At 45.0% G+C, this 27,980-nt stretch overlaps 21 non-coding genes across 21 annotated transcripts; all 21 read left to right on the top strand.

The window, feature by feature from the left end:
- The first annotated feature begins 616 nt into the window (after positions 1-616).
- On the top strand, positions 617-807 carry LOC141151169 (U2 spliceosomal RNA). The gene has a single exon (XR_012246987.1). It is a non-coding gene; the product is annotated as a U2 spliceosomal RNA (small nuclear RNA).
- Positions 808-1,922: 1,115 nt separating this feature from the next.
- On the top strand, positions 1,923-2,113 carry LOC141151157 (U2 spliceosomal RNA). The gene has a single exon (XR_012246986.1). It is a non-coding gene; the product is annotated as a U2 spliceosomal RNA (small nuclear RNA).
- Positions 2,114-3,228: 1,115 nt separating this feature from the next.
- Positions 3,229-3,419, top strand: LOC141151144 (U2 spliceosomal RNA). The gene has a single exon (XR_012246984.1). It is a non-coding gene; the product is annotated as a U2 spliceosomal RNA (small nuclear RNA).
- Positions 3,420-4,534: 1,115 nt separating this feature from the next.
- On the top strand, positions 4,535-4,725 carry LOC141149806 (U2 spliceosomal RNA). Its single transcript, XR_012246090.1, has one exon. It is a non-coding gene; the product is annotated as a U2 spliceosomal RNA (small nuclear RNA).
- A 1,115-nt stretch (positions 4,726-5,840) lies between these two features.
- LOC141151131 (U2 spliceosomal RNA) lies at positions 5,841-6,031 on the top strand. The gene has a single exon (XR_012246982.1). It is a non-coding gene; the product is annotated as a U2 spliceosomal RNA (small nuclear RNA).
- A 1,115-nt stretch (positions 6,032-7,146) lies between these two features.
- On the top strand, positions 7,147-7,337 carry LOC141151120 (U2 spliceosomal RNA). Its single transcript, XR_012246981.1, has one exon. It is a non-coding gene; the product is annotated as a U2 spliceosomal RNA (small nuclear RNA).
- Positions 7,338-8,452: 1,115 nt separating this feature from the next.
- On the top strand, positions 8,453-8,643 carry LOC141151109 (U2 spliceosomal RNA). The gene has a single exon (XR_012246980.1). It is a non-coding gene; the product is annotated as a U2 spliceosomal RNA (small nuclear RNA).
- A 1,115-nt stretch (positions 8,644-9,758) lies between these two features.
- Positions 9,759-9,949, top strand: LOC141151098 (U2 spliceosomal RNA). Its single transcript, XR_012246979.1, has one exon. It is a non-coding gene; the product is annotated as a U2 spliceosomal RNA (small nuclear RNA).
- A 1,115-nt stretch (positions 9,950-11,064) lies between these two features.
- LOC141151087 (U2 spliceosomal RNA) lies at positions 11,065-11,255 on the top strand. Its single transcript, XR_012246978.1, has one exon. It is a non-coding gene; the product is annotated as a U2 spliceosomal RNA (small nuclear RNA).
- Positions 11,256-12,370: 1,115 nt separating this feature from the next.
- On the top strand, positions 12,371-12,561 carry LOC141149550 (U2 spliceosomal RNA). The gene has a single exon (XR_012245842.1). It is a non-coding gene; the product is annotated as a U2 spliceosomal RNA (small nuclear RNA).
- A 1,115-nt stretch (positions 12,562-13,676) lies between these two features.
- On the top strand, positions 13,677-13,867 carry LOC141149412 (U2 spliceosomal RNA). The gene has a single exon (XR_012245711.1). It is a non-coding gene; the product is annotated as a U2 spliceosomal RNA (small nuclear RNA).
- Positions 13,868-14,982: 1,115 nt separating this feature from the next.
- On the top strand, positions 14,983-15,173 carry LOC141151076 (U2 spliceosomal RNA). Its single transcript, XR_012246977.1, has one exon. It is a non-coding gene; the product is annotated as a U2 spliceosomal RNA (small nuclear RNA).
- Positions 15,174-16,288: 1,115 nt separating this feature from the next.
- LOC141151065 (U2 spliceosomal RNA) lies at positions 16,289-16,479 on the top strand. The gene has a single exon (XR_012246976.1). It is a non-coding gene; the product is annotated as a U2 spliceosomal RNA (small nuclear RNA).
- Positions 16,480-17,594: 1,115 nt separating this feature from the next.
- Positions 17,595-17,785, top strand: LOC141151054 (U2 spliceosomal RNA). The gene has a single exon (XR_012246974.1). It is a non-coding gene; the product is annotated as a U2 spliceosomal RNA (small nuclear RNA).
- A 1,113-nt stretch (positions 17,786-18,898) lies between these two features.
- On the top strand, positions 18,899-19,089 carry LOC141151043 (U2 spliceosomal RNA). The gene has a single exon (XR_012246973.1). It is a non-coding gene; the product is annotated as a U2 spliceosomal RNA (small nuclear RNA).
- A 1,112-nt stretch (positions 19,090-20,201) lies between these two features.
- Positions 20,202-20,392, top strand: LOC141149406 (U2 spliceosomal RNA). Its single transcript, XR_012245705.1, has one exon. It is a non-coding gene; the product is annotated as a U2 spliceosomal RNA (small nuclear RNA).
- Positions 20,393-21,507: 1,115 nt separating this feature from the next.
- Positions 21,508-21,698, top strand: LOC141149833 (U2 spliceosomal RNA). The gene has a single exon (XR_012246117.1). It is a non-coding gene; the product is annotated as a U2 spliceosomal RNA (small nuclear RNA).
- Positions 21,699-22,813: 1,115 nt separating this feature from the next.
- On the top strand, positions 22,814-23,004 carry LOC141151030 (U2 spliceosomal RNA). The gene has a single exon (XR_012246970.1). It is a non-coding gene; the product is annotated as a U2 spliceosomal RNA (small nuclear RNA).
- Positions 23,005-24,119: 1,115 nt separating this feature from the next.
- LOC141151018 (U2 spliceosomal RNA) lies at positions 24,120-24,310 on the top strand. The gene has a single exon (XR_012246969.1). It is a non-coding gene; the product is annotated as a U2 spliceosomal RNA (small nuclear RNA).
- A 1,115-nt stretch (positions 24,311-25,425) lies between these two features.
- LOC141151007 (U2 spliceosomal RNA) lies at positions 25,426-25,616 on the top strand. Its single transcript, XR_012246968.1, has one exon. It is a non-coding gene; the product is annotated as a U2 spliceosomal RNA (small nuclear RNA).
- Positions 25,617-26,724: 1,108 nt separating this feature from the next.
- On the top strand, positions 26,725-26,915 carry LOC141150996 (U2 spliceosomal RNA). The gene has a single exon (XR_012246966.1). It is a non-coding gene; the product is annotated as a U2 spliceosomal RNA (small nuclear RNA).
- The last annotated feature ends 1,065 nt before the right edge of the window (positions 26,916-27,980 follow it).

Genomic DNA, 27,980 nt, shown 5'->3' with positions numbered 1-27,980 from the left:
TTCTGCTGGAACACTGACTTCTTTCATTTAATGCCTGCAGACTATAAAAGAGAACCCAACCCAAAAAGTTTGGTTGATTAGTCTGTGGCATTCTGTTAAACTGTTGCTTATGGCGGTCTCTGTGAGCTTCTCAGCGACATTCAGCCAGCCAGGTATCCTGCCTGCAGTAGATGGAATGTGGCAATGGAACGCTGGCTGCGCGTGTCATAATAGGCTCTGAGCCTTTATATACCTGTGCACAGCAGCAGCCACCTTCAGTCTGCTGCTGGACAGCCAGCAGCAGCAGCAGCAGGAGAGGTATGTAATCAGGAGCCCTCCTGCTAAGGGTAGACAGCTGCTCGTTCCACCCCACCCCCCGCCTTAATTGGTTCTCCTCCCTTCCAACGGTGTTGAGGCGGGTGGGAACAGCAGGGGGTGAAGGTGCTGTGTTTAAAGAGGTGGAGTTATGCAGATCTAAAACGCGTGGATTGCAGCAGCAGCAAGCCGAAAAGTGCAGGCATGTAAGGGATCTAGAGGTTGACAACATGTCTTCTTAACGGGAGTCCAGGAGCTCATCTCCACAAATGGACTTTTCAGGATCCTTGGGTGGCTCCGTAGTTTGAAACCAATTCTGGTTATCGCTTCTCGGCCTTTTGGCTAAGATCAAGTGTAGTATCTGTTCTTATCAGTTTAATATCTGATACGTCCCCTATCTGGGGACCATATATTAAATGGATTTTTAGAACAGGGAGATGGAAAAAGAGCTTGCTCTGTCCACTCCACGCATTGACCTGGTATTGCAGTATCTCCAGGACCGGTGCACCCCTTCTTTAATGCAGTTTCTAAAATCAGAAAGAATTGAATTCAATGTTTTTTGTTCATTTTGCTTGTTTGTCGGATTTTGGGATGGACTCTTTGGCTTTGCTTTTCTTCTCCTCATTGGATTTTTCATGTTCAAAGTTTCAGAAGCCAGATTGCAAGCTCATTTTGGTTCAACTTCAGCAACTGTGCATTGCATTGCCATGTAATGTGATGCAATGCTATCTTTCTAGCTCTCCCTTTTTACTTCCTTTTGGATAAACAGACATATTAGGCAAGCATTTTGGAGCTTTCACCTAAATAACTACAGGTGGTGAGATAAGCTGCACAATATAATTGACCTTTCAGTATATTGTTGCACACACACCATCTATTTAGCAAATGCCCTTGTTATCAACAGCAGCCTTTTAAACTCACCTGAGCTAACAGGTATGTGCGCTGGTTACTCTGCTGCGCTTAAAATTTCTTTTTTGGTTTGCTACAATGCCTTTTCTGAAACGTTGTCTCCTTCTGCTGGAACACTGACTTCTTTCATTTAATGCCTGCAGACTATAAAAGAGAACCCAACCCAAAAAGTTTGGTTGATTAGTCTGTGGCATTCTGTTAAACTGTTGCTTATGGCGGTCTCTGTGAGCTTCTCAGCGACATTCAGCCAGCCAGGTATCCTGCCTGCAGTAGATGGAATGTGGCAATGGAACGCTGGCTGCGCGTGTCATAATAGGCTCTGAGCCTTTATATACCTGTGCACAGCAGCAGCCACCTTCAGTCTGCTGCTGGACAGCCAGCAGCAGCAGCAGCAGGAGAGGTATGTAATCAGGAGCCCTCCTGCTAAGGGTAGACAGCTGCTCGTTCCACCCCACCCCCCGCCTTAATTGGTTCTCCTCCCTTCCAACGGTGTTGAGGCGGGTGGGAACAGCAGGGGGTGAAGGTGCTGTGTTTAAAGAGGTGGAGTTATGCAGATCTAAAACGCGTGGATTGCAGCAGCAGCAAGCCGAAAAGTGCAGGCATGTAAGGGATCTAGAGGTTGACAACATGTCTTCTTAACGGGAGTCCAGGAGCTCATCTCCACAAATGGACTTTTCAGGATCCTTGGGTGGCTCCGTAGTTTGAAACCAATTCTGGTTATCGCTTCTCGGCCTTTTGGCTAAGATCAAGTGTAGTATCTGTTCTTATCAGTTTAATATCTGATACGTCCCCTATCTGGGGACCATATATTAAATGGATTTTTAGAACAGGGAGATGGAAAAAGAGCTTGCTCTGTCCACTCCACGCATTGACCTGGTATTGCAGTATCTCCAGGACCGGTGCACCCCTTCTTTAATGCAGTTTCTAAAATCAGAAAGAATTGAATTCAATGTTTTTTGTTCATTTTGCTTGTTTGTCGGATTTTGGGATGGACTCTTTGGCTTTGCTTTTCTTCTCCTCATTGGATTTTTCATGTTCAAAGTTGCAGAAGCCAGATTACAAGCTCATTTTGGTTCAACTTCAGCAACTGTGCATTGCATTGCCATGTAATGTGATGCAATGCTATCTTTCTAGCTCTCCCTTTTTACTTCCTTTTGGATAAACAGACATATTAGGCAAGCATTTTGGAGCTTTCACCTAAATAACTACAGGTGGTGAGATAAGCTGCACAATATAATTGACCTTTCAGTATATTGTTGCACACACACCATCTATTTAGCAAATGCCCTTGTTATCAACAGCAGCCTTTTAAACTCACCTGAGCTAACAGGTATGTGCGCTGGTTACTCTGCTGCGCTTAAAATTTCTTTTTTGGTTTGCTACAATGCCTTTTCTGAAACGTTGTCTCCTTCTGCTGGAACACTGACTTCTTTCATTTAATGCCTGCAGACTATAAAAGAGAACCCAACCCAAAAAGTTTGGTTGATTAGTCTGTGGCATTCTGTTAAACTGTTGCTTATGGCGGTCTCTGTGAGCTTCTCAGCGACATTCAGCCAGCCAGGTATCCTGCCTGCAGTAGATGGAATGTGGCAATGGAACGCTGGCTGCGCGTGTCATAATAGGCTCTGAGCCTTTATATACCTGTGCACAGCAGCAGCCACCTTCAGTCTGCTGCTGGACAGCCAGCAGCAGCAGCAGCAGGAGAGGTATGTAATCAGGAGCCCTCCTGCTAAGGGTAGACAGCTGCTCGTTCCACCCCACCCCCCGCCTTAATTGGTTCTCCTCCCTTCCAACGGTGTTGAGGCGGGTGGGAACAGCAGGGGGTGAAGGTGCTGTGTTTAAAGAGGTGGAGTTATGCAGATCTAAAACGCGTGGATTGCAGCAGCAGCAAGCCGAAAAGTGCAGGCATGTAAGGGATCTAGAGGTTGACAACATGTCTTCTTAACGGGAGTCCAGGAGCTCATCTCCACAAATGGACTTTTCAGGATCCTTGGGTGGCTCCGTAGTTTGAAACCAATTCTGGTTATCGCTTCTCGGCCTTTTGGCTAAGATCAAGTGTAGTATCTGTTCTTATCAGTTTAATATCTGATACGTCCCCTATCTGGGGACCATATATTAAATGGATTTTTAGAACAGGGAGATGGAAAAAGAGCTTGCTCTGTCCACTCCACGCATTGACCTGGTATTGCAGTATCTCCAGGACCGGTGCACCCCTTCTTTAATGCAGTTTCTAAAATCAGAAAGAATTGAATTCAATGTTTTTTGTTCATTTTGCTTGTTTGTCGGATTTTGGGATGGACTCTTTGACTTTGCTTTTCTTCTCCTCATTGGATTTTTCATGTTCAAAGTTGCAGAAGCCAGATTACAAGCTCATTTTGGTTCAACTTCAGCAACTGTGCATTGCATTGCCATGTAATGTGATGCAATGCTATCTTTCTAGCTCTCCCTTTTTACTTCCTTTTGGATAAACAGACATATTAGGCAAGCATTTTGGAGCTTTCACCTAAATAACTACAGGTGGTGAGATAAGCTGCACAATATAATTGACCTTTCAGTATATTGTTGCACACACACCATCTATTTAGCAAATGCCCTTGTTATCAACAGCAGCCTTTTAAACTCACCTGAGCTAACAGGTATGTGCGCTGGTTACTCTGCTGCGCTTAAAATTTCTTTTTTGGTTTGCTACAATGCCTTTTCTGAAACGTTGTCTCCTTCTGCTGGAACACTGACTTCTTTCATTTAAGGCCTGCAGACTATAAAAGAGAACCCAACCCAAAAAGTTTGGTTGATTAGTCTGTGGCATTCTGTTAAACTGTTGCTTATGGCGGTCTCTGTGAGCTTCTCAGCGACATTCAGCCAGCCAGGTATCCTGCCTGCAGTAGATGGAATGTGGCAATGGAACGCTGGCTGCGCGTGTCATAATAGGCTCTGAGCCTTTATATACCTGTGCACAGCAGCAGCCACCTTCAGTCTGCTGCTGGACAGCCAGCAGCAGCAGCAGCAGGAGAGGTATGTAATCAGGAGCCCTCCTGCTAAGGGTAGACAGCTGCTCGTTCCACCCCACCCCCCGCCTTAATTGGTTCTCCTCCCTTCCAACGGTGTTGAGGCGGGTGGGAACAGCAGGGGGTGAAGGTGCTGTGTTTAAAGAGGTGGAGTTATGCAGATCTAAAACGCGTGGATTGCAGCAGCAGCAAGCCGAAAAGTGCAGGCATGTAAGGGATCTAGAGGTTGACAACATGTCTTCTTAACGGGAGTCCAGGAGCTCATCTCCACAAATGGACTTTTCAGGATCCTTGGGTGGCTCCGTAGTTTGAAACCAATTCTGGTTATCGCTTCTCGGCCTTTTGGCTAAGATCAAGTGTAGTATCTGTTCTTATCAGTTTAATATCTGATACGTCCCCTATCTGGGGACCATATATTAAATGGATTTTTAGAACAGGGAGATGGAAAAAGAGTTTGCTCTGTCCACTCCACGCATTGACCTGGTATTGCAGTATCTCCAGGACCGGTGCACCCCTTCTTTAATGCAGTTTCTAAAATCAGAAAGAATTGAATTCAATGTTTTTTGTTCATTTTGCTTGTTTGTCGGATTTTGGGATGGACTCTTTGGCTTTGCTTTTCTTCTCCTCATTGGATTTTTCATGTTCAAAGTTGCAGAAGCCAGATTACAAGCTCATTTTGGTTCAACTTCAGCAACTGTGCATTGCATTGCCATGTAATGTGATGCAATGCTATCTTTCTAGCTCTCCCTTTTTACTTCCTTTTGGATAAACAGACATATTAGGCAAGCATTTTGGAGCTTTCACCTAAATAACTACAGGTGGTGAGATAAGCTGCACAATATAATTGACCTTTCAGTATATTGTTGCACACACACCATCTATTTAGCAAATGCCCTTGTTATCAACAGCAGCCTTTTAAACTCACCTGAGCTAACAGGTATGTGCGCTGGTTACTCTGCTGCGCTTAAAATTTCTTTTTTGGTTTGCTACAATGCCTTTTCTGAAACGTTGTCTCCTTCTGCTGGAACACTGACTTCTTTCATTTAATGCCTGCAGACTATAAAAGAGAACCCAACCCAAAAAGTTTGGTTGATTAGTCTGTGGCATTCTGTTAAACTGTTGCTTATGGCGGTCTCTGTGAGCTTCTCAGCGACATTCAGCCAGCCAGGTATCCTGCCTGCAGTAGATGGAATGTGGCAATGGAACGCTGGCTGCGCGTGTCATAATAGGCTCTGAGCCTTTATATACCTGTGCACAGCAGCAGCCACCTTCAGTCTGCTGCTGGACAGCCAGCAGCAGCAGCAGCAGGAGAGGTATGTAATCAGGAGCCCTCCTGCTAAGGGTAGACAGCTGCTCGTTCCACCCCACCCCCCGCCTTAATTGGTTCTCCTCCCTTCCAACGGTGTTGAGGCGGGTGGGAACAGCAGGGGGTGAAGGTGCTGTGTTTAAAGAGGTGGAGTTATGCAGATCTAAAACGCGTGGATTGCAGCAGCAGCAAGCCGAAAAGTGCAGGCATGTAAGGGATCTAGAGGTTGACAACATGTCTTCTTAACGGGAGTCCAGGAGCTCATCTCCACAAATGGACTTTTCAGGATCCTTGGGTGGCTCCGTAGTTTGAAACCAATTCTGGTTATCGCTTCTCGGCCTTTTGGCTAAGATCAAGTGTAGTATCTGTTCTTATCAGTTTAATATCTGATACGTCCCCTATCTGGGGACCATATATTAAATGGATTTTTAGAACAGGGAGATGGAAAAAGAGCTTGCTCTGTCCACTCCACGCATTGACCTGGTATTGCAGTATCTCCAGGACCGGTGCACCCCTTCTTTAATGCAGTTTCTAAAATCAGAAAGAATTGAATTCAATGTTTTTTGTTCATTTTGCTTGTTTGTCGGATTTTGGGATGGACTCTTTGGCTTTGCTTTTCTTCTCCTCATTGGATTTTTCATGTTCAAAGTTGCAGAAGCCAGATTACAAGCTCATTTTGGTTCAACTTCAGCAACTGTGCATTGCATTGCCATGTAATGTGATGCAATGCTATCTTTCTAGCTCTCCCTTTTTACTTCCTTTTGGATAAACAGACATATTAGGCAAGCATTTTGGAGCTTTCACCTAAATAACTACAGGTGGTGAGATAAGCTGCACAATATAATTGACCTTTCAGTATATTGTTGCACACACACCATCTATTTAGCAAATGCCCTTGTTATCAACAGCAGCCTTTTAAACTCACCTGAGCTAACAGGTATGTGCGCTGGTTACTCTGCTGCGCTTAAAATTTCTTTTTTGGTTTGCTACAATGCCTTTTCTGAAACGTTGTCTCCTTCTGCTGGAACACTGACTTCTTTCATTTAATGCCTGCAGACTATAAAAGAGAACCCAACCCAAAAAGTTTGGTTGATTAGTCTGTGGCATTCTGTTAAACTGTTGCTTATGGCGGTCTCTGTGAGCTTCTCAGCGACATTCAGCCAGCCAGGTATCCTGCCTGCAGTAGATGGAATGTGGCAATGGAACGCTGGCTGCGCGTGTCATAATAGGCTCTGAGCCTTTATATACCTGTGCACAGCAGCAGCCACCTTCAGTCTGCTGCTGGACAGCCAGCAGCAGCAGCAGCAGGAGAGGTATGTAATCAGGAGCCCTCCTGCTAAGGGTAGACAGCTGCTCGTTCCACCCCACCCCCCGCCTTAATTGGTTCTCCTCCCTTCCAACGGTGTTGAGGCGGGTGGGAACAGCAGGGGGTGAAGGTGCTGTGTTTAAAGAGGTGGAGTTATGCAGATCTAAAACGCGTGGATTGCAGCAGCAGCAAGCCGAAAAGTGCAGGCATGTAAGGGATCTAGAGGTTGACAACATGTCTTCTTAACGGGAGTCCAGGAGCTCATCTCCACAAATGGACTTTTCAGGATCCTTGGGTGGCTCCGTAGTTTGAAACCAATTCTGGTTATCGCTTCTCGGCCTTTTGGCTAAGATCAAGTGTAGTATCTGTTCTTATCAGTTTAATATCTGATACGTCCCCTATCTGGGGACCATATATTAAATGGATTTTTAGAACAGGGAGATGGAAAAAGAGCTTGCTCTGTCCACTCCACGCATTGACCTGGTATTGCAGTATCTCCAGGACCGGTGCACCCCTTCTTTAATGCAGTTTCTAAAATCAGAAAGAATTGAATTCAATGTTTTTTGTTCATTTTGCTTGTTTGTCGGATTTTGGGATGGACTCTTTGGCTTTGCTTTTCTTCTCCTCATTGGATTTTTCATGTTCAAAGTTGCAGAAGCCAGATTACAAGCTCATTTTGGTTCAACTTCAGCAACTGTGCATTGCATTGCCATGTAATGTGATGCAATGCTATCTTTCTAGCTCTCCCTTTTTACTTCCTTTTGGATAAACAGACATATTAGGCAAGCATTTTGGAGCTTTCACCTAAATAACTACAGGTGGTGAGATAAGCTGCACAATATAATTGACCTTTCAGTATATTGTTGCACACACACCATCTATTTAGCAAATGCCCTTGTTATCAACAGCAGCCTTTTAAACTCACCTGAGCTAACAGGTATGTGCGCTGGTTACTCTGCTGCGCTTAAAATTTCTTTTTTGGTTTGCTACAATGCCTTTTCTGAAACGTTGTCTCCTTCTGCTGGAACACTGACTTCTTTAATTTAATGCCTGCAGACTACAAAAGAGAACCCAACCCAAAAAGTTTGGTTGATTAGTCTGTGGCATTCTGTTAAACTGTTGCTTATGGCGGTCTCTGTGAGCTTCTCAGCGACATTCAGCCAGCCAGGTATCCTGCCTGCAGTAGATGGAATGTGGCAATGGAACGCTGGCTGCGCGTGTCATAATAGGCTCTGAGCCTTTATATACCTGTGCACAGCAGCAGCCACCTTCAGTCTGCTGCTGGACAGCCAGCAGCAGCAGCAGCAGGAGAGGTATGTAATCAGGAGCCCTCCTGCTAAGGGTAGACAGCTGCTCGTTCCACCCCACCCCCCGCCTTAATTGGTTCTCCTCCCTTCCAATGGTGTTGAGGCGGGTGGGAACAGCAGGGGGTGAAGGTGCTGTGTTTAAAGAGGTGGAGTTATGCAGATCTAAAACGCGTGGATTGCAGCAGCAGCAAGCCGAAAAGTGCAGGCATGTAAGGGATCTAGAGGTTGACAACATGTCTTCTTAACGGGAGTCCAGGAGCTCATCTCCACAAATGGACTTTTCAGGATCCTTGGGTGGCTCCGTAGTTTGAAACCAATTCTGGTTATCGCTTCTCGGCCTTTTGGCTAAGATCAAGTGTAGTATCTGTTCTTATCAGTTTAATATCTGATACGTCCCCTATCTGGGGACCATATATTAAATGGATTTTTAGAACAGGGAGATGGAAAAAGAGCTTGCTCTGTCCACTCCACGCATTGACCTGGTATTGCAGTATCTCCAGGACCGGTGCACCCCTTCTTTAATGCAGTTTCTAAAATCAGAAAGAATTGAATTCAATGTTTTTTGTTCATTTTGCTTGTTTGTCGGATTTTGGGATGGACTCTTTGGCTTTGCTTTTCTTCTCCTCATTGGATTTTTCATGTTCAAAGTTGCAGAAGCCAGATTACAAGCTCATTTTGGTTCAACTTCAGCAACTGTGCATTGCATTGCCATGTAATGTGATGCAATGCTATCTTTCTAGCTCTCCCTTTTTACTTCCTTTTGGATAAACAGACATATTAGGCAAGCATTTTGGAGCTTTCACCTAAATAACTACAGGTGGTGAGATAAGCTGCACAATATAATTGACCTTTCAGTATATTGTTGCACACACACCATCTATTTAGCAAATGCCCTTGTTATCAACAGCAGCCTTTTAAACTCACCTGAGCTAACAGGTATGTGCGCTGGTTACTCTGCTGCGCTTAAAATTTCTTTTTTGGTTTGCTACAATGCCTTTTCTGAAACGTTGTCTCCTTCTGCTGGAACACTGACTTCTTTAATTTAATGCCTGCAGACTACAAAAGAGAACCCAACCCAAAAAGTTTGGTTGATTAGTCTGTGGCATTCTGTTAAACTGTTGCTTATGGCGGTCTCTGTGAGCTTCTCAGCGACATTCAGCCAGCCAGGTATCCTGCCTGCAGTAGATGGAATGTGGCAATGGAACGCTGGCTGCGCGTGTCATAATAGGCTCTGAGCCTTTATATACCTGTGCACAGCAGCAGCCACCTTCAGTCTGCTGCTGGACAGCCAGCAGCAGCAGCAGCAGGAGAGGTATGTAATCAGGAGCCCTCCTGCTAAGGGTAGACAGCTGCTCGTTCCACCCCACCCCCCACCTTAATTGGTTCTCCTCCCTTCCAATGGTGTTGAGGCGGGTGGGAACAGCAGGGGGTGAAGGTGCTGTGTTTAAAGAGGTGGAGTTATGCAGATCTAAAACGCGTGGATTGCAGCAGCAGCAAGCCGAAAAGTGCAGGCATGTAAGGGATCTAGAGGTTGACAACATGTCTTCTTAACGGGAGTCCAGGAGCTCATCTCCACAAATGGACTTTTCAGGATCCTTGGGTGGCTCCGTAGTTTGAAACCAATTCTGGTTATCGCTTCTCGGCCTTTTGGCTAAGATCAAGTGTAGTATCTGTTCTTATCAGTTTAATATCTGATACGTCCCCTATCTGGGGACCATATATTAAATGGATTTTTAGAACAGGGAGATGGAAAAAGAGCTTGCTCTGTCCACTCCACGCATTGACCTGGTATTGCAGTATCTCCAGGACCGGTGCACCCCTTCTTTAATGCAGTTTCTAAAATCAGAAAGAATTGAATTCAATGTTTTTTGTTCATTTTGCTTGTTTGTCGGATTTTGGGATGGACTCTTTGGCTTTGCTTTTCTTCTCCTCATTGGATTTTTCATGTTCAAAGTTGCAGAAGCCAGATTACAAGCTCATTTTGGTTCAACTTCAGCAACTGTGCATTGCATTGCCATGTAATGTGATGCAATGCTATCTTTCTAGCTCTCCCTTTTTACTTCCTTTTGGATAAACAGACATATTAGGCAAGCATTTTGGAGCTTTCACCTAAATAACTACAGGTGGTGAGATAAGCTGCACAATATAATTGACCTTTCAGTATATTGTTGCACACACACCATCTATTTAGCAAATGCCCTTGTTATCAACAGCAGCCTTTTAAACTCACCTGAGCTAACAGGTATGTGCGCTGGTTACTCTGCTGCGCTTAAAATTTCTTTTTTGGTTTGCTACAATGCCTTTTCTGAAACGTTGTCTCCTTCTGCTGGAACACTGACTTCTTTCATTTAATGCCTGCAGACTATAAAAGAGAACCCAACCCAAAAAGTTTGGTTGATTAGTCTGTGGCATTCTGTTAAACTGTTGCTTATGGCGGTCTCTGTGAGCTTCTCAGCGACATTCAGCCAGCCAGGTATCCTGCCTGCAGTAGATGGAATGTGGCAATGGAACGCTGGCTGCGCGTGTCATAATAGGCTCTGAGCCTTTATATACCTGTGCACAGCAGCAGCCACCTTCAGTCTGCTGCTGGACAGCCAGCAGCAGCAGCAGCAGGAGAGGTATGTAATCAGGAGCCCTCCTGCTAAGGGTAGACAGCTGCTCGTTCCACCCCACCCCCCGCCTTAATTGGTTCTCCTCCCTTCCAACGGTGTTGAGGCGGGTGGGAACAGCAGGGGGTGAAGGTGCTGTGTTTAAAGAGGTGGAGTTATGCAGATCTAAAACGCGTGGATTGCAGCAGCAGCAAGCCGAAAAGTGCAGGCATGTAAGGGATCTAGAGGTTGACAACATGTCTTCTTAACGGGAGTCCAGGAGCTCATCTCCACAAATGGACTTTTCAGGATCCTTGGGTGGCTCCGTAGTTTGAAACCAATTCTGGTTATCGCTTCTCGGCCTTTTGGCTAAGATCAAGTGTAGTATCTGTTCTTATCAGTTTAATATCTGATACGTCCCCTATCTGGGGACCATATATTAAATGGATTTTTAGAACAGGGAGATGGAAAAAGAGCTTGCTCTGTCCACTCCACGCATTGACCTGGTATTGCAGTATCTCCAGGACCGGTGCACCCCTTCTTTAATGCAGTTTCTAAAATCAGAAAGAATTGAATTCAATGTTTTTTGTTCATTTTGCTTGTTTGTCGGATTTTGGGATGGACTCTTTGGCTTTGCTTTTCTTCTCCTCATTGGATTTTTCATGTTCAAAGTTGCAGAAGCCAGATTACAAGCTCATTTTGGTTCAACTTCAGCAACTGTGCATTGCATTGCCATGTAATGTGATGCAATGCTATCTTTCTAGCTCTCCCTTTTTACTTCCTTTTGGATAAACAGACATATTAGGCAAGCATTTTGGAGCTTTCACCTAAATAACTACAGGTGGTGAGATAAGCTGCACAATATAATTGACCTTTCAGTATATTGTTGCACACACACCATCTATTTAGCAAATGCCCTTGTTATCAACAGCAGCCTTTTAAACTCACCTGAGCTAACAGGTATGTGCGCTGGTTACTCTGCTGCGCTTAAAATTTCTTTTTTGGTTTGCTACAATGCCTTTTCTGAAACGTTGTCTCCTTCTGCTGGAACACTGACTTCTTTCATTTAATGCCTGCAGACTATAAAAGAGAACCCAACCCAAAAAGTTTGGTTGATTAGTCTGTGGCATTCTGTTAAACTGTTGCTTATGGCGGTCTCTGTGAGCTTCTCAGCGACATTCAGCCAGCCAGGTATCCTGCCTGCAGTAGATGGAATGTGGCAATGGAACGCTGGCTGCGCGTGTCATAATAGGCTCTGAGCCTTTATATACCTGTGCACAGCAGCAGCCACCTTCAGTCTGCTGCTGGACAGCCAGCAGCAGCAGCAGCAGGAGAGGTATGTAATCAGGAGCCCTCCTGCTAAGGGTAGACAGCTGCTCGTTCCACCCCACCCCCCGCCTTAATTGGTTCTCCTCCCTTCCAACGGTGTTGAGGCGGGTGGGAACAGCAGGGGGTGAAGGTGCTGTGTTTAAAGAGGTGGAGTTATGCAGATCTAAAACGCGTGGATTGCAGCAGCAGCAAGCCGAAAAGTGCAGGCATGTAAGGGATCTAGAGGTTGACAACATGTCTTCTTAACGGGAGTCCAGGAGCTCATCTCCACAAATGGACTTTTCAGGATCCTTGGGTGGCTCTGTAGTTTGAAACCAATTCTGGTTATCGCTTCTCGGCCTTTTGGCTAAGATCAAGTGTAGTATCTGTTCTTATCAGTTTAAAATCTGATACGTCCCCTATCTGGGGACCATATATTAAATGGATTTTTAGAACAGGGAGATGGAAAAAGAGCTTGCTCTGTCCACTCCACGCACTGACCTGGTATTGCAGTATCTCCAGGACCGGTGCACCCCTTCTTTAATGCAGTTTCTAAAATCAGAAAGAATTGAATTCAATGTTTTTTGTTCATTTTGCTTGTTTGTCGGATTTTGGGATGGACTCTTTGGCTTTGCTTTTCTTCTCCTCATTGGATTTTTCATGTTCAAAGTTGCAGAAGCCAGATTACAAGCTCATTTTGGTTCAACTTCAGCAACTGTGCATTGCATTGCCATGTAATGTGATGCAATGCTATCTTTCTAGCTCTCCCTTTTTACTTCCTTTTGGATAAACAGACATATTAGGCAAGCATTTTGGAGCTTTCACCTAAATAACTACAGGTGGTGAGATAAGCTGCACAATATAATTGACCTTTCAGTATATTGTTGCACACACACCATCTATTTAGCAAATGCCCTTGTTATCAACAGCAGCCTTTTAAACTCACCTGAGCTAACAGGTATGTGCGCTGGTTACTCTGCTGCGCTTAAAATTTATTTTTTGGTTTGCTACAATGCCTTTTCTGAAACGTTGTCTCCTTCTGCTGGAACACTGACTTCTTTCATTTAATGCCTGCAGACTATAAAAGAGAACCCAACCCAAAAAGTTTGGTTGATTAGTCTGTGGCATTCTGTTAAACTGTTGCTTATGGCGGTCTCTGTGAGCTTCTCAGCGACATTCAGCCAGCCAGGTATCCTGCCTGCAGTAGATGGAATGTGGCAATGGAACGCTGGCTGCGCGTGTCATAATAGGCTCTGAGCCTTTATATACCTGTGCACAGCAGCAGCCACCTTCAGTCTGCTGCTGGACAGCCAGCAGCAGCAGCAGCAGGAGAGGTATGTAATCAGGAGCCCTCCTGCTAAGGGTAGACAGCTGCTCGTTCCACCCCACCCCCCGCCTTAATTGGTTCTCCTCCCTTCCAACGGTGTTGAGGCGGGTGGGAACAGCAGGGGGTGAAGGTGCTGTGTTTAAAGAGGTGGAGTTATGCAGATCTAAAACGCGTGGATTGCAGCAGCAGCAAGCCGAAAAGTGCAGGCATGTAAGGGATCTAGAGGTTGACAACATGTCTTCTTAACGGGAGTCCAGGAGCTCATCTCCACAAATGGACTTTTCAGGATCCTTGGGTGGCTCCGTAGTTTGAAACCAATTCTGGTTATCGCTTCTCGGCCTTTTGGCTAAGATCAAGTGTAGTATCTGTTCTTATCAGTTTAATATCTGATACGTCCCCTATCTGGGGACCATATATTAAATGGATTTTTAGAACAGGGAGATGGAAAAAGAGCTTGCTCTGTCCACTCCACGCACTGACCTGGTATTGCAGTATCTCCAGGACCGGTGCACCCCTTCTTTAATGCAGTTTCTAAAATCAGAAAGAATTGAATTCAATGTTTTTTGTTCATTTTGCTTGTTTGTCGGATTTTGGGATGGACTCTTTGGCTTTGCTTTTCTTCTCCTCATTGGATTTTTCATGTTCAAAGTTGCAGAAGCCAGATTACAAGCTCATTTTGGTTCAACTTCAGCAACTGTGCATTGCATTGCCATGTAATGTGATGCAATGCTATCTTTCTAGCTCTCCCTTTTTACTTCCTTTTGGATAAACAGACATATTAGGCAAGCATTTTGGAGCTTTCACCTAAATAACTACAGGTGGTGAGATAAGCTGCACAATATAATTGACCTTTCAGTATATTGTTGCACACACACCATCTATTTAGCAAATGCCCTTGTTATCAACAGCAGCCTTTTAAACTCACCTGAGCTAACAGGTATGTGCGCTGGTTACTCTGCTGCGCTTAAAATTTATTTTTTGGTTTGCTACAATGCCTTTTCTGAAACGTTGTCTCCTTCTGCTGGAACACTGACTTCTTTCATTTAATGCCTGCAGACTATAAAAGAGAACCCAACCCAAAAAGTTTGGTTGATTAGTCTGTGGCATTCTGTTAAACTGTTGCTTATGGCGGTCTCTGTGAGCTTCTCAGCGACATTCAGCCAGCCAGGTATCCTGCCTGCAGTAGATGGAATGTGGCAATGGAACGCTGGTTGCGCGTGTCATAATAGGCTCTGAGCCTTTATATACCTGTGCACAGCAGCAGCCACCTTCAGTCTGCTGCTGGACAGCCAGCAGCAGCAGCAGCAGGAGAGGTATGTAATCAGGAGCCCTCCTGCTAAGGGTAGACAGCTGCTCGTTCCACCCCACCCCCCGCCTTAATTGGTTCTCCTCCCTTCCAACGGTGTTGAGGCGGGTGGGAACAGCAGGGGGTGAAGGTGCTGTGTTTAAAGAGGTGGAGTTATGCAGATCTAAAACGCGTGGATTGCAGCAGCAGCAAGCCGAAAAGTGCAGGCATGTAAGGGATCTAGAGGTTGACAACATGTCTTCTTAACGGGAGTCCAGGAGCTCATCTCCACAAATGGACTTTTCAGGATCCTTGGGTGGCTCCGTAGTTTGAAACCAATTCTGGTTATCGCTTCTCGGCCTTTTGGCTAAGATCAAGTGTAGTATCTGTTCTTATCAGTTTAATATCTGATACGTCCCCTATCTGGGGACCATATATTAAATGGATTTTTAGAACAGGGAGATGGAAAAAGAGCTTGCTCTGTCCACTCCACGCATTGACCTGGTATTGCAGTATCTCCAGGACCGGTGCACCCCTTCTTTAATGCAGTTTCTAAAATCAGAAAGAATTGAATTCAATGTTTTTTGTTCATTTTGCTTGTTTGTCGGATTTTGGGATGGACTCTTTGGCTTTGCTTTTCTTCTCCTCATTGGATTTTTCATGTTCAAAGTTGCAGAAGCCAGATTACAAGCTCATTTTGGTTCAACTTCAGCAACTGTGCATTGCATTGCCATGTAATGTGATGCAATGCTATCTTTCTAGCTCTCCCTTTTTACTTCCTTTTGGATAAACAGACATATTAGGCAAGCATTTTGGAGCTTTCACCTAAATAACTACAGGTGGTGAGATAAGCTGCACAATATAATTGACCTTTCAGTATATTGTTGCACACACACCATCTATTTAGCAAATGCCCTTGTTATCAACAGCAGCCTTTTAAACTCACCTGAGCTAACAGGTATGTGCGCTGGTTACTCTGCTGCGCTTAAAATTTCTTTTTTGGTTTGCTACAATGCCTTTTCTGAAACGTTGTCTCCTTCTGCTGGAACACTGACTTCTTTCATTTAATGCCTGCAGACTATAAAAGAGAACCCAACCCAAAAAGTTTGGTTGATTAGTCTGTGGCATTCTGTTAAACTGTTGCTTATGGCGGTCTCTGTGAGCTTCTCAGCGACATTCAGCCAGCCAGGTATCCTGCCTGCAGTAGATGGAATGTGGCAATGGAACGCTGGCTGCGCGTGTCATAATAGGCTCTGAGCCTTTATATACCTGTGCACAGCAGCAGCCACCTTCAGTCTGCTGCTGGACAGCCAGCAGCAGCAGCAGCAGGAGAGGTATGTAATCAGGAGCCCTCCTGCTAAGGGTAGACAGCTGCTCGTTCCACCCCACCCCCCGCCTTAATTGGTTCTCCTCCCTTCCAACGGTGTTGAGGCGGGTGGGAACAGCAGGGGGTGAAGGTGCTGTGTTTAAAGAGGTGGAGTTATGCAGATCTAAAACGCGTGGATTGCAGCAGCAGCAAGCCGAAAAGTGCAGGCATGTAAGGGATCTAGAGGTTGACAACATGTCTTCTTAACGGGAGTCCAGGAGCTCATCTCCACAAATGGACTTTTCAGGATCCTTGGGTGGCTCCGTAGTTTGAAACCAATTCTGGTTATCGCTTCTCGGCCTTTTGGCTAAGATCAAGTGTAGTATCTGTTCTTATCAGTTTAATATCTGATACGTCCCCTATCTGGGGACCATATATTAAATGGATTTTTAGAACAGGGAGATGGAAAAAGAGCTTGCTCTGTCCACTCCACGCATTGACCTGGTATTGCAGTATCTCCAGGACCGGTGCACCCCTTCTTTAATGCAGTTTCTAAAATCAGAAAGAATTGAATTCAATGTTTTTTGTTCATTTTGCTTGTTTGTCGGATTTTGGGATGGACTCTTTGGCTTTGCTTTTCTTCTCCTCATTGGATTTTTCATGTTCAAAGTTGCAGAAGCCAGATTACAAGCTCATTTTGGTTCAACTTCAGCAACTGTGCATTGCATTGCCATGTAATGTGATGCAATGCTATCTTTCTAGCTCTCCCTTTTTACTTCCTTTTGGATAAACAGACATATTAGGCAAGCATTTTGGAGCTTTCACCTAAATAACTACAGGTGGTGAGATAAGCTGCACAATATAATTGACCTTTCAGTATATTGTTGCACACACACCATCTATTTAGCAAATGCCCTTGTTATCAACAGCAGCCTTTTAAACTCACCTGAGCTAACAGGTATGTGCGCTGGTTACTCTGCTGCGCTTAAAATTTCTTTTTTGGTTTGCTACAATGCCTTTTCTGAAACGTTGTCTCCTTCTGCTGGAACACTGACTTCTTTCATTTAATGCCTGCAGACTATAAAAGAGAACCCAACCCAAAAAGTTTGGTTGATTAGTCTGTGGCATTCTGTTAAACTGTTGCTTATGGCGGTCTCTGTGAGCTTCTCAGCGACATTCAGCCAGCCAGGTATCCTGCCTGCAGTAGATGGAATGTGGCAATGGAACGCTGGCTGCGCGTGTCATAATAGGCTCTGAGCCTTTATATACCTGTGCACAGCAGCAGCCACCTTCAGTCTGCTGCTGGACAGCCAGCAGCAGCAGCAGCAGGAGAGGTATGTAATCAGGAGCCCTCCTGCTAAGGGTGGACAGCTGCTCGTTCCACCCCACCCCCCGCCTTAATTGGTTCTCCTCCCTTCCAACGGTGTTGAGGCGGGTGGGAACAGCAGGGGGTGAAGGTGCTGTGTTTAAAGAGGTGGAGTTATGCAGATCTAAAATGCGTGGATTGCAGCAGCAGCAAGCCGAAAAGTGCAGGCATGTAAGGGATCTAGAGGTTGACAACATGTCTTCTTAACGGGAGTCCAGGAGCTCATCTCCACAAATGGACTTTTCAGGATCCTTGGGTGGCTCCGTAGTTTGAAACCAATTCTGGTTATCGCTTCTCGGCCTTTTGGCTAAGATCAAGTGTAGTATCTGTTCTTATCAGTTTAATATCTGATACGTCCCCTATCTGGGGACCATATATTAAATGGATTTTTAGAACAGGGAGATGGAAAAAGAGCTTGCTCTGTCCACTCCACGCATTGACCTGGTATTGCAGTATCTCCAGGACCGGTGCACCCCTTCTTTAATGCAGTTTCTAAAATCAGAAAGAATTGAATTCAATGTTTTTTGTTCATTTTGCTTGTTTGTCGGATTTTGGGATGGACTCTTTGGCTTTGCTTTTCTTCTCCTCATTGGATTTTTCATGTTCAAAGTTGCAGAAGCCAGATTACAAGCTCATTTTGGTTCAACTTCAGCAACTGTGCATTGCATTGCCATGTAATGTGATGCAATGCTATCTTTCTAGCTCTCCCTTTTTACTTCCTTTTGGATAAACAGACATTAGGCAAGCATTTTGGAGCTTTCACCTAAATAACTACAGGTGGTGAGATAAGCTGCACAATATAATTGACCTTTCAGTATATTGTTGCACACACACCATCTATTTAGCAAATGCCCTTGTTATCAACAGCAGCCTTTTAAACTCACCTGAGCTAACAGGTATGTGCGCTGGTTACTCTGCTGCGCTTAAAATTTCTTTTTTGGTTTGCTACAATGCCTTTTCTGAAACGTTGTCTCCTTCTGCTGGAACACTGACTTCTTTCATTTAATGCCTGCAGACTATAAAAGAGAACCCAACCCAAAAAGTTTGGTTGATTAGTCTGTGGCATTCTGTTAAACTGTTGCTTATGGCGGTCTCTGTGAGCTTCTCAGCGACATTCAGCCAGCCAGGTATCCTGCCTGCAGTAGATGGAATGTGGCAATGGAACGCTGGCTGCGCGTGTCATAATAGGCTCTGAGCCTTTATATACCTGTGCACAGCAGCAGCCACCTTCAGTCTGCTGCTGGACAGCCAGCAGCAGCAGCAGCAGGAGAGGTATGTAATCAGGAGCCCTCCTGCTAAGGGTAGACAGCTGCTCGTTCCACCCCACCCCCCGCCTTAATTGGTTCTCCTCCCTTCCAACGGTGTTGAGGCGGGTGGGAACAGCAGGGGGTGAAGGTGCTGTGTTTAAAGAGGTGGAGTTATGCAGATCTAAAACGCGTGGATTGCAGCAGCAGCAAGCCGAAAAGTGCAGGCATGTAAGGGATCTAGAGGTTGACAACATGTCTTCTTAACGGGAGTCCAGGAGCTCATCTCCACAAATGGACTTTTCAGGATCCTTGGGTGGCTCCGTAGTTTGAAACCAATTCTGGTTATCGCTTCTCGGCCTTTTGGCTAAGATCAAGTGTAGTATCTGTTCTTATCAGTTTAATATCTGATACGTCCCCTATCTGGGGACCATATATTAAATGGATTTTTAGAACAGGGAGATGGAAAAAGAGCTTGCTCTGTCCACTCCACGCATTGACCTGGTATTGCAGTATCTCCAGGACCGGTGCACCCCTTCTTTAATGCAGTTTCTAAAATCAGAAAGAATTGAATTCAATGTTTTTTGTTCATTTTGCTTGTTTGTCGGATTTTGGGATGGACTCTTTGGCTTTGCTTTTCTTCTCCTCATTGGATTTTTCATGTTCAAAGTTGCAGAAGCCAGATTACAAGCTCATTTTGGTTCAACTTCAGCAACTGTGCATTGCATTGCCATGTAATGTGATGCAATGCTATCTTTCTAGCTCTCCCTTTTTACTTCCTTTTGGATAAACAGACATATTAGGCAAGCATTTTGGAGCTTTCACCTAAATAACTACAGGTGGTGAGATAAGCTGCACAATATAATTGACCTTTCAGTATATTGTTGCACACACACCATCTATTTAGCAAATGCCCTTGTTATCAACAGCAGCCTTTTAAACTCACCTGAGCTAACAGGTATGTGCGCTGGTTACTCTGCTGCGCTTAAAATTTCTTTTTTGGTTTGCTACAATGCCTTTTCTGAAACGTTGTCTCCTTCTGCTGGAACACTGACTTCTTTCATTTAATGCCTGCAGACTATAAAAGAGAACCCAACCCAAAAAGTTTGGTTGATTAGTCTGTGGCATTCTGTTAAACTGTTGCTTATGGCGGTCTCTGTGAGCTTCTCAGCGACATTCAGCCAGCCAGGTATCCTGCCTGCAGTAGATGGAATGTGGCAATGGAACGCTGGCTGCGCGTGTCATAATAGGCTCTGAGCCTTTATATACCTGTGCACAGCAGCAGCCACCTTCAGTCTGCTGCTGGACAGCCAGCAGCAGCAGCAGGAGAGGTATGTAATCAGGAGCCCTCCTGCTAAGGGTAGACAGCTGCTCGTTCCACCCCACCCCCCGCCTTAATTGGTTCTCCTCCCTTCCAACGGTGTTGAGGCGGGTGGGAACAGCAGGGGGTGAAGGTGCTGTGTTTAAAGAGGTGGAGTTATGCAGATCTAAAACGCGTGGATTGCAGCAGCAGCAAGCCGAAAAGTGCAGGCATGTAAGGGATCTAGAGGTTGACAACATGTCTTCTTAACGGGAGTCCAGGAGCTCATCTCCACAAATGGACTTTTCAGGATCCTTGGGTGGCTCCGTAGTTTGAAACCAATTCTGGTTATCGCTTCTCGGCCTTTTGGCTAAGATCAAGTGTAGTATCTGTTCTTATCAGTTTAATATCTGATACGTCCCCTATCTGGGGACCATATATTAAATGGATTTTTAGAACAGGGAGATGGAAAAAGAGCTTGCTCTGTCCACTCCACGCATTGACCTGGTATTGCAGTATCGCCAGGACCGGTGCACCCCTTCTTTAATGCAGTTTCTAAAATCAGAAAGAATTGAATTCAATGTTTTTTGTTCATTTTGCTTGTTTGTCGGATTTTGGGATGGACTCTTTGGCTTTGCTTTTCTTCTCCTCATTGGATTTTTCATGTTCAAAGTTGCAGAAGCCAGATTACAAGCTCATTTTGGTTCAACTTCAGCAACTGTGCATTGCATTGCCATGTAATGTGATGCAATGCTATCTTTCTAGCTCTCCCTTTTTACTTCCTTTTGGATAAACAGACATATTAGGCAAGCATTTTGGAGCTTTCACCTAAATAACTACAGGTGGTGAGATAAGCTGCACAATATAATTGACCTTTCAGTATATTGTTGCACACACACCATCTATTTAGCAAATGCCCTTGTTATCAACAGCAGCCTTTTAAACTCACCTGAGCTAACAGGTATGTGCGCTGGTTACTCTGCTGCGCTTAAAATTTCTTTTTTGGTTTGCTACAATGCCTTTTCTGAAACGTTGTCTCCTTCTGCTGGAACACTGACTTCTTTCATTTAATGCCTGCAGACTATAAAAGAGAACCTAACCCAAAAAGTTTGGTTGATTAGTCTGTGGCATTCTGTTAAACTGTTGCTTATGGCGGTCTCTGTGAGCTTCTCAGCGACATTCAGCCAGCCAGGTATCCTGCCTGCAGTAGATGGAATGTGGCAATGGAACGCTGGCTGCGCGTGTCATAATAGGCTCTGAGCCTTTATATACCTGTGCACAGCAGCAGCCACCTTCAGTCTGCTGCTGGACAGCCAGAAGCAGCAGCAGCAGGAGAGGTATGTAATCAGGAGCCCTCCTGCTAAGGGTAGACAGCTGCTCGTTCCACCCCACCCCCCGCCTTAATTGGTTCTCCTCCCTTCCAACGGTGTTGAGGCGGGTGGGAACAGCAGGGGGTGAAGGTGCTGTGTTTAAAGAGGTGGAGTTATGCAGATCTAAAACGCGTGGATTGCAGCAGCAGCAAGCCGAAAAGTGCAGGCATGTAAGGGATCTAGAGGTTGACAATATGTCTTCTTAACGGGAGTCCAGGAGCTTATCTCCACAAATGGACTTTTCAGGATCCTTGGGTGGCTCCGTAGTTTGAAACCAATTCTGGTTATCGCTTCTTGGCCTTTTGGCTAAGATCAAGTGTAGTATCTGTTCTTATCAGTTTAATATCTGATACGTCCCCTATCTGGGGATCATATATTAAATGGATTTTTAGAACAGGGAGATGGAAAAAGAGCTTGCTCTGTCCACTCCACGCATTGACCTGGTACTGCAGTATCTCCAGGACCGGTGCACCCCTTCTTTAATGCAGTTTCTAAAATCAGAAAGAATTGAATTCAATGTTTTTTGTTCATTTTGCTTGTTTGTCGGATTTTGGGATGGACTCTTTGGCTTTGCTTTTCTTCTCCTCATTGGATTTTTCATGTTCAAAGTTGCAGAAGCCAGATTACAAGCTCATTTTGGTTCAACTTCAGCAACTGTGCATTGCATTGCCATGTAATGTGATGCAATGCTATCTTTCTAGCTCTCCCTTTTTACTTCCTTTTGGATAAACAGACATATTAGGCAAGCATTTTGGAGCTTTCACCTAAATAACTACAGGTGGTGAGATAAGCTGCACAATATAATTGACCTTTCAGTATATTGTTGCACACACACCATCTATTTAGCAAATGCCCTTGTTATCAACAGCAGCCTTTTAAACTCACCTGAGCTAACAGGTATGTGCGCTGGTTACTCTGCTGCGCTTAAAATTTCTTTTTTGGTTTGCTACAATGCCTTTTCTGAAACGTTGTCTCCTTCTGCTGGAACACTGACTTCTTTCATTTAATGCCTGCAGACTATAAAAGAGAACCCAACCCAAAAGGTTTGGTTGATTAGTCTGTGGCATTCTGTTAAACTGTTGCTTATGGCGGTCTCTGTGAGCTTCTCAGCGACATTCAGCCAGCCAGGTATCCTGCCTGCAGTAGATGGAATGTGGCAATGGAACGCTGGCTGCGCGTGTCATAATAGGCTCTGAGCCTTTATATACCTGTGCACAGCAGCAGCCACCTTCAGTCTGCTGCTGGACAGCCAGCAGCAGCAGCAGCAGGAGAGGTATGTAATCAGGAGCCCTCCTGCTAAGGGTAGACAGCTGCTCGTTCCACCCCACCCCCCGCCTTAATTGGTTCTCCTCCCTTCCAACGGTGTTGAGGCGGGTGGGAACAGCAGGGGGTGAAGGTGCTGTGTTTAAAGAGGTGGAGTTATGCAGATCTAAAACGCGTGGATTGCAGCAGCAGCAAGCCGAAAAGTGCAGGCATGTAAGGGATCTAGAGGTTGACAACATGTCTTCTTAACGGGAGTCCAGGAGCTCATCTCCACAAATGGACTTTTCAGGATCCTTGGGTGGCTCCGTAGTTTGAAACCAATTCTGGTTATCGCTTCTCGGCCTTTTGGCTAAGATCAAGTGTAGTATCTGTTCTTATCAGTTTAATATCTGATACGTCCCCTATCTGGGGACCATATATTAAATGGATTTTTAGAACAGGGAGATGGAAAAAGAGCTTGCTCTGTCCACTCCACGCATTGACCTGGTATTGCAGTATCTCCAGGACCGGTGCACCCCTTCTTTAATGCAGTTTCTAAAATCAGAAAGAATTGAATTCAATGTTTTTTGTTCATTTTGCTTGTTTGTCGGATTTTGGGATGGACTCTTTGGCTTTGCTTTTCTTCTCCTCATTGGATTTTTCATGTTCAAAGTTGCAGAAGCCAGATTACAAGCTCATTTTGGTTCAACTTCAGCAACTGTGCATTGCATTGCCATGTAATGTGATGCAATGCTATCTTTCTAGCTCTCCCTTTTTACTTCCTTTTGGATAAACAGACATATTAGGCAAGCATTTTGGAGCTTTCACCTAAATAACTACAGGTGGTGAGATAAGCTGCACAATATAATTGACCTTTCAGTATATTGTTGCACACACACCATCTATTTAGCAAATGCCCTTGTTATCAACAGCAGCCTTTTAAACTCACCTGAGCTAACAGGTATGTGCGCTGGTTACTCTGCTGCGCTTAAAATTTCTTTTTTGGTTTGCTACAATGCCTTTTCTGAAACGTTGTCTCCTTCTGCTGGAACACTGACTTCTTTCATTTAATGCCTGCAGACTATAAAAGAGAACCTAACCCAAAAAGTTTGGTTGATTAGTCTGTGGCATTCTGTTAAACTGTTGCTTATGGCGGTCTCTGTGAGCTTCTCAGCGACATTCAGCCAGCCAGGTATCCTGCCTGCAGTAGATGGAATGTGGCAATGGAACGCTGGCTGCGCGTGTCATAATAGGCTCTGAGCCTTTATATACCTGTGCACAGCAGCAGCCACCTTCAGTCTGCTGCTGGACAGCCAGCAGCAGCAGCAGCAGGAGAGGTATGTAATCAGGAGCCCTCCTGCTAAGGGTAGACAGCTGCTCTTTCCACCCCACCCCCCGCCTTAATTGGTTCTCCTCCCTTCCAACGGTGTTGAGGCGGGTGGGAACAGCAGGGGGTGAAGGTGCTGTGTTTAAAGAGGTGGAGTTATGCAGATCTAAAACGCGTGGATTGCAGCAGCAGCAAGCCGAAAAGTGCAGGCATGTAAGGGATCTAGAGGTTGACAACATGTCTTCTTAACGGGAGTCCAGGAGCTCATCTCCACAAATGGACTTTTCAGGATCCTTGGGTGGCTCCGTAGTTTGAAACCAATTCTGGTTATCGCTTCTCGGCCTTTTGGCTAAGATCAAGTGTAGTATCTGTTCTTATCAGTTTAATATCTGATACGTCCCCTATCTGGGGACCATATATTAAATGGATTTTTAGAACAGGGAGATGGAAAAAGAGCTTGCTCTGTCCACTCCACGCATTGACCTGGTATTGCAGTATCTCCAGGACCGGTGCACCCCTTCTTTAATGCAGTTTCTAAAATCAGAAAGAATTGAATTCAATGTTTTTTGTTCATTTTGCTTGTTTGTCGGATTTTGGGATGGACTCTTTGGCTTTGCTTTTCTTCTCCTCATTGGATTTTTCATGTTCAAAGTTGCAGAAGCCAGATTACAAGCTCATTTTGGTTCAACTTCAGCAACTGTGCATTGCATTGCCATGTAATGTGATGCAATGCTATCTTTCTAGCTCTCCCTTTTTACTTCCTTTTGGATAAACAGACATATTAGGCAAGCATTTTGGAGCTTTCACCTAAATAACTACAGGTGGTGAGATAAGCTGCACAATATAATTGACCTTTCAGTATATTGTTGCACACACACCATCTATTTAGCAAATGCCCTTGTTATCAACAGCAGCCTTTTAAACTCACCTGAGCTAACAGGTATGTGCGCTGGTTACTCTGCTGCGCTTAAAATTTCTTTTTTGGTTTGCTACAATGCCTTTTCTGAAACGTTGTCTCCTTCTGCTGGAACACTGACTTCTTTCATTTAATGCCTGCAGACTATAAAAGAGAACCCAACCCAAAAAGTTTGGTTGATTAGTCTGTGGCATTCTGTTAAACTGTTGCTTATGGCGGTCTCTGTGAGCTTCTCAGCGACATTCAGCCAGCCAGGTATCCTGCCTGCAGTAGATGGAATGTGGCAATGGAACGCTGGCTGCGCGTGTCATAATAGGCTCTGAGCCTTTATATACCTGTGCACAGCAGCAGCCACCTTCAGTCTGCTGCTGGACAGCCAGCAGCAGCAGCAGCAGGAGAGGTATGTAATCAGGAGCCCTCCTGCTAAGGGTAGACAGCTGCTCGTTCCACCCCACCCCCCGCCTTAATTGGTTCTCCTCCCTTCCAACGGTGTTGAGGCGGGTGGGAACAGCAGGGGGTGAAGGTGCTGTGTTTAAAGAGGTGGAGTTATGCAGATCTAAAACGCGTGGATTGCAGCAGCAGCAAGCCGAAAAGTGCAGGCATGTAAGGGATCTAGAGGTTGACAACATGTCTTCTTAACGGGAGTCCAGGAGCTCATCTCCACAAATGGACTTTTCAGGATCCTTGGGTGGCTCCGTAGTTTGAAACCAATTCTGGTTATCGCTTCTCGGCCTTTTGGCTAAGATCAAGTGTAGTATCTGTTCTTATCAGTTTAATATCTGATACGTCCCCTATCTGGGGACCATATATTAAATGGATTTTTAGAACAGGGAGATGGAAAAAGAGCTTGCTCTGTCCACTCCACGCATTGACCTGGTATTGCAGTATCTCCAGGACCGGTGCACCCCTTCTTTAATGCAGTTTCTAAAATCAGAAAGAATTGAATTCAATGTTTTTTGTTCATTTTGCTTGTTTGTCGGATTTTGGGATGGACTCTTTGGCTTTGCTTTTCTTCTCCTCATTGGATTTTTCATGTTCAAAGTTGCAGAAGCCAGATTACAAGCTCATTTTGGTTCAACTTCAGCAACTGTGCATTGCATTGCCATGTAATGTGATGCAATGCTATCTTTCTAGCTCTCCCTTTTTACTTCCTTTTGGATAAACAGACATATTAGGCAAGCATTTTGGAGCTTTCACCTAAATAACTACAGGTGGTGAGATAAGCTGCACAATATAATTGACCTTTCAGTATATTGTTGCACACACACCATCTATTTAGCAAATGCCCTTGTTATCAACAGCAGCCTTTTAAACTCACCTGAGCTAACAGGTATGTGCGCTGGTTACTCTGCTGCGCTTAAAATTTCTTTTTTGGTTTGCTACAATGCCTTTTCTGAAACGTTGTCTCCTTCTGCTGGAACACTGACTTCTTTCATTTAATGCCTGCAGACTATAAAAGAGAACCCAACCCAAAAGTTTGGTTGATTAGTCTGTGGCATTCTGTTAAACTGTTGCTTATGGCGGTCTCTGTGAGCTTCTCAGCGACATTCAGCCAGCCAGGTATCCTGCCTGCAGTAGATGGAATGTGGCAATGGAACGCTGGCTGCGCGTGTCATAATAGGCTCTGAGCCTTTATATACCTGTGCACAGCAGCAGCCACCTTCAGTCTGCTGCTGGACAGCCAGCAGCAGCAGGAGAGGTATGTAATCAGGAGCCCTCCTGCTAAGGGTAGACAGCTGCTCGTTCCACCCCACCCCCCGCCTTAATTGGTTCTCCTCCCTTCCAACGGTGTTGAGGCGGGTGGGAACAGCAGGGGGTGAAGGTGCTGTGTTTAAAGAGGTGGAGTTATGCAGATCTAAAACGCGTGGATTGCAGCAGCAGCAAGCCGAAAAGTGCAGGCATGTAAGGGATCTAGAGGTTGACAACATGTCTTCTTAACGGGAGTCCAGGAGCTCATCTCCACAAATGGACTTTTCAGGATCCTTGGGTGGCTCCGTAGTTTGAAACCAATTCTGGTTATCGCTTCTCGGCCTTTTGGCTAAGATCAAGTGTAGTATCTGTTCTTATCAGTTTAATATCTGATACGTCCCCTATCTGGGGACCATATATTAAATGGATTTTTAGAACAGGGAGATGGAAAAAGAGCTTGCTCTGTCCACTCCACGCATTGACCTGGTATTGCAGTATCTCCAGGACCGGTGCACCCCTTCTTTAATGCAGTTTCTAAAATCAGAAAGAATTGAATTCAATGTTTTTTGTTCATTTTGCTTGTTTGTCGGATTTTGGGATGGACTCTTTGGCTTTGCTTTTCTTCTCCTCATTGGATTTTTCATGTTCAAAGTTGCAGAAGCCAGATTACAAGCTCATTTTGGTTCAACTTCAGCAACTGTGCATTGCATTGCCATGTAATGTGATGCAATGCTATCTTTCTAGCTCTCCCTTTTTACTTCCTTTTGGATAAACAGACATATTAGGCAAGCATTTTGGAGCTTTCACCTAAATAACTACAGGTGGTGAGATAAGCTGCACAATATAATTGACCCTTCAGTATATTGTTGCACACACACCATCTATTTAGCAAATGCCCTTGTTATCAACAGCAGCCTTTTAAACTCACCTGAGCTAACAGGTATGTGCGCTGGTTACTCTGCTGCGCTTAAAATTTCTTTTTTGGTTTGCTACAATGCCTTTTCTGAAACGTTGTCTCCTTCTGCTGGAACACTGACTTCTTTCATTTAATGCCTGCAGACTATAAAAGAGAACCCAACCCAAAAAGTTTGGTTGATTAGTCTGTGGCATTCTGTTAAACTGTTGCTTATGGCGGTCTCTGTGAGCTTCTCAGCGACATTCAGCCAGCCAGGTATCCTGCCTGCAGTAGATGGAATGTGGCAATGGAACGCTGGCTGCGCGTGTCATAATAGGCTCTGAGCCTTTATATACCTGTGCACAGCAGCAGCCACCTTCAGTCTGCTGCTGGACAGCCAGCAGCAGCAGCAGCAGGAGAGGTATGTAATCAGGAGCCCTCCTGCTAAGGGTAGACAGCTGCTCGTTCCACCCCACCCCCCGCCTTAATTGGTTCTCCTCCCTTCCAACGGTGTTGAGGCGGGTGGGAACAGCAGGGGGTGAAGGTGCTGTGTTTAAAGAGGTGGAGTTATGCAGATCTAAAACGCGTGGATTGCAGCAGCAGCAAGCCGAAAAGTGCAGGCATGTAAGGGATCTAGAGGTTGACAACATGTCTTCTTAACGGGAGTCCAGGAGCTCATCTCCACAAATG

This window comes from Phyllobates terribilis, unplaced genomic scaffold, assembly GCF_046119375.1.
Source record: "Phyllobates terribilis strain yellow unplaced genomic scaffold, ASM4611937v1 Scaffold_5__5_contigs__length_657084704, whole genome shotgun sequence".
Classification (NCBI taxonomy): domain Eukaryota; kingdom Metazoa; phylum Chordata; class Amphibia; order Anura; family Dendrobatidae; genus Phyllobates; species Phyllobates terribilis.
The sequence above is the reverse complement of the archived record's forward strand: the minus strand, read 5'-3'. Positions and strand labels throughout refer to the sequence as shown.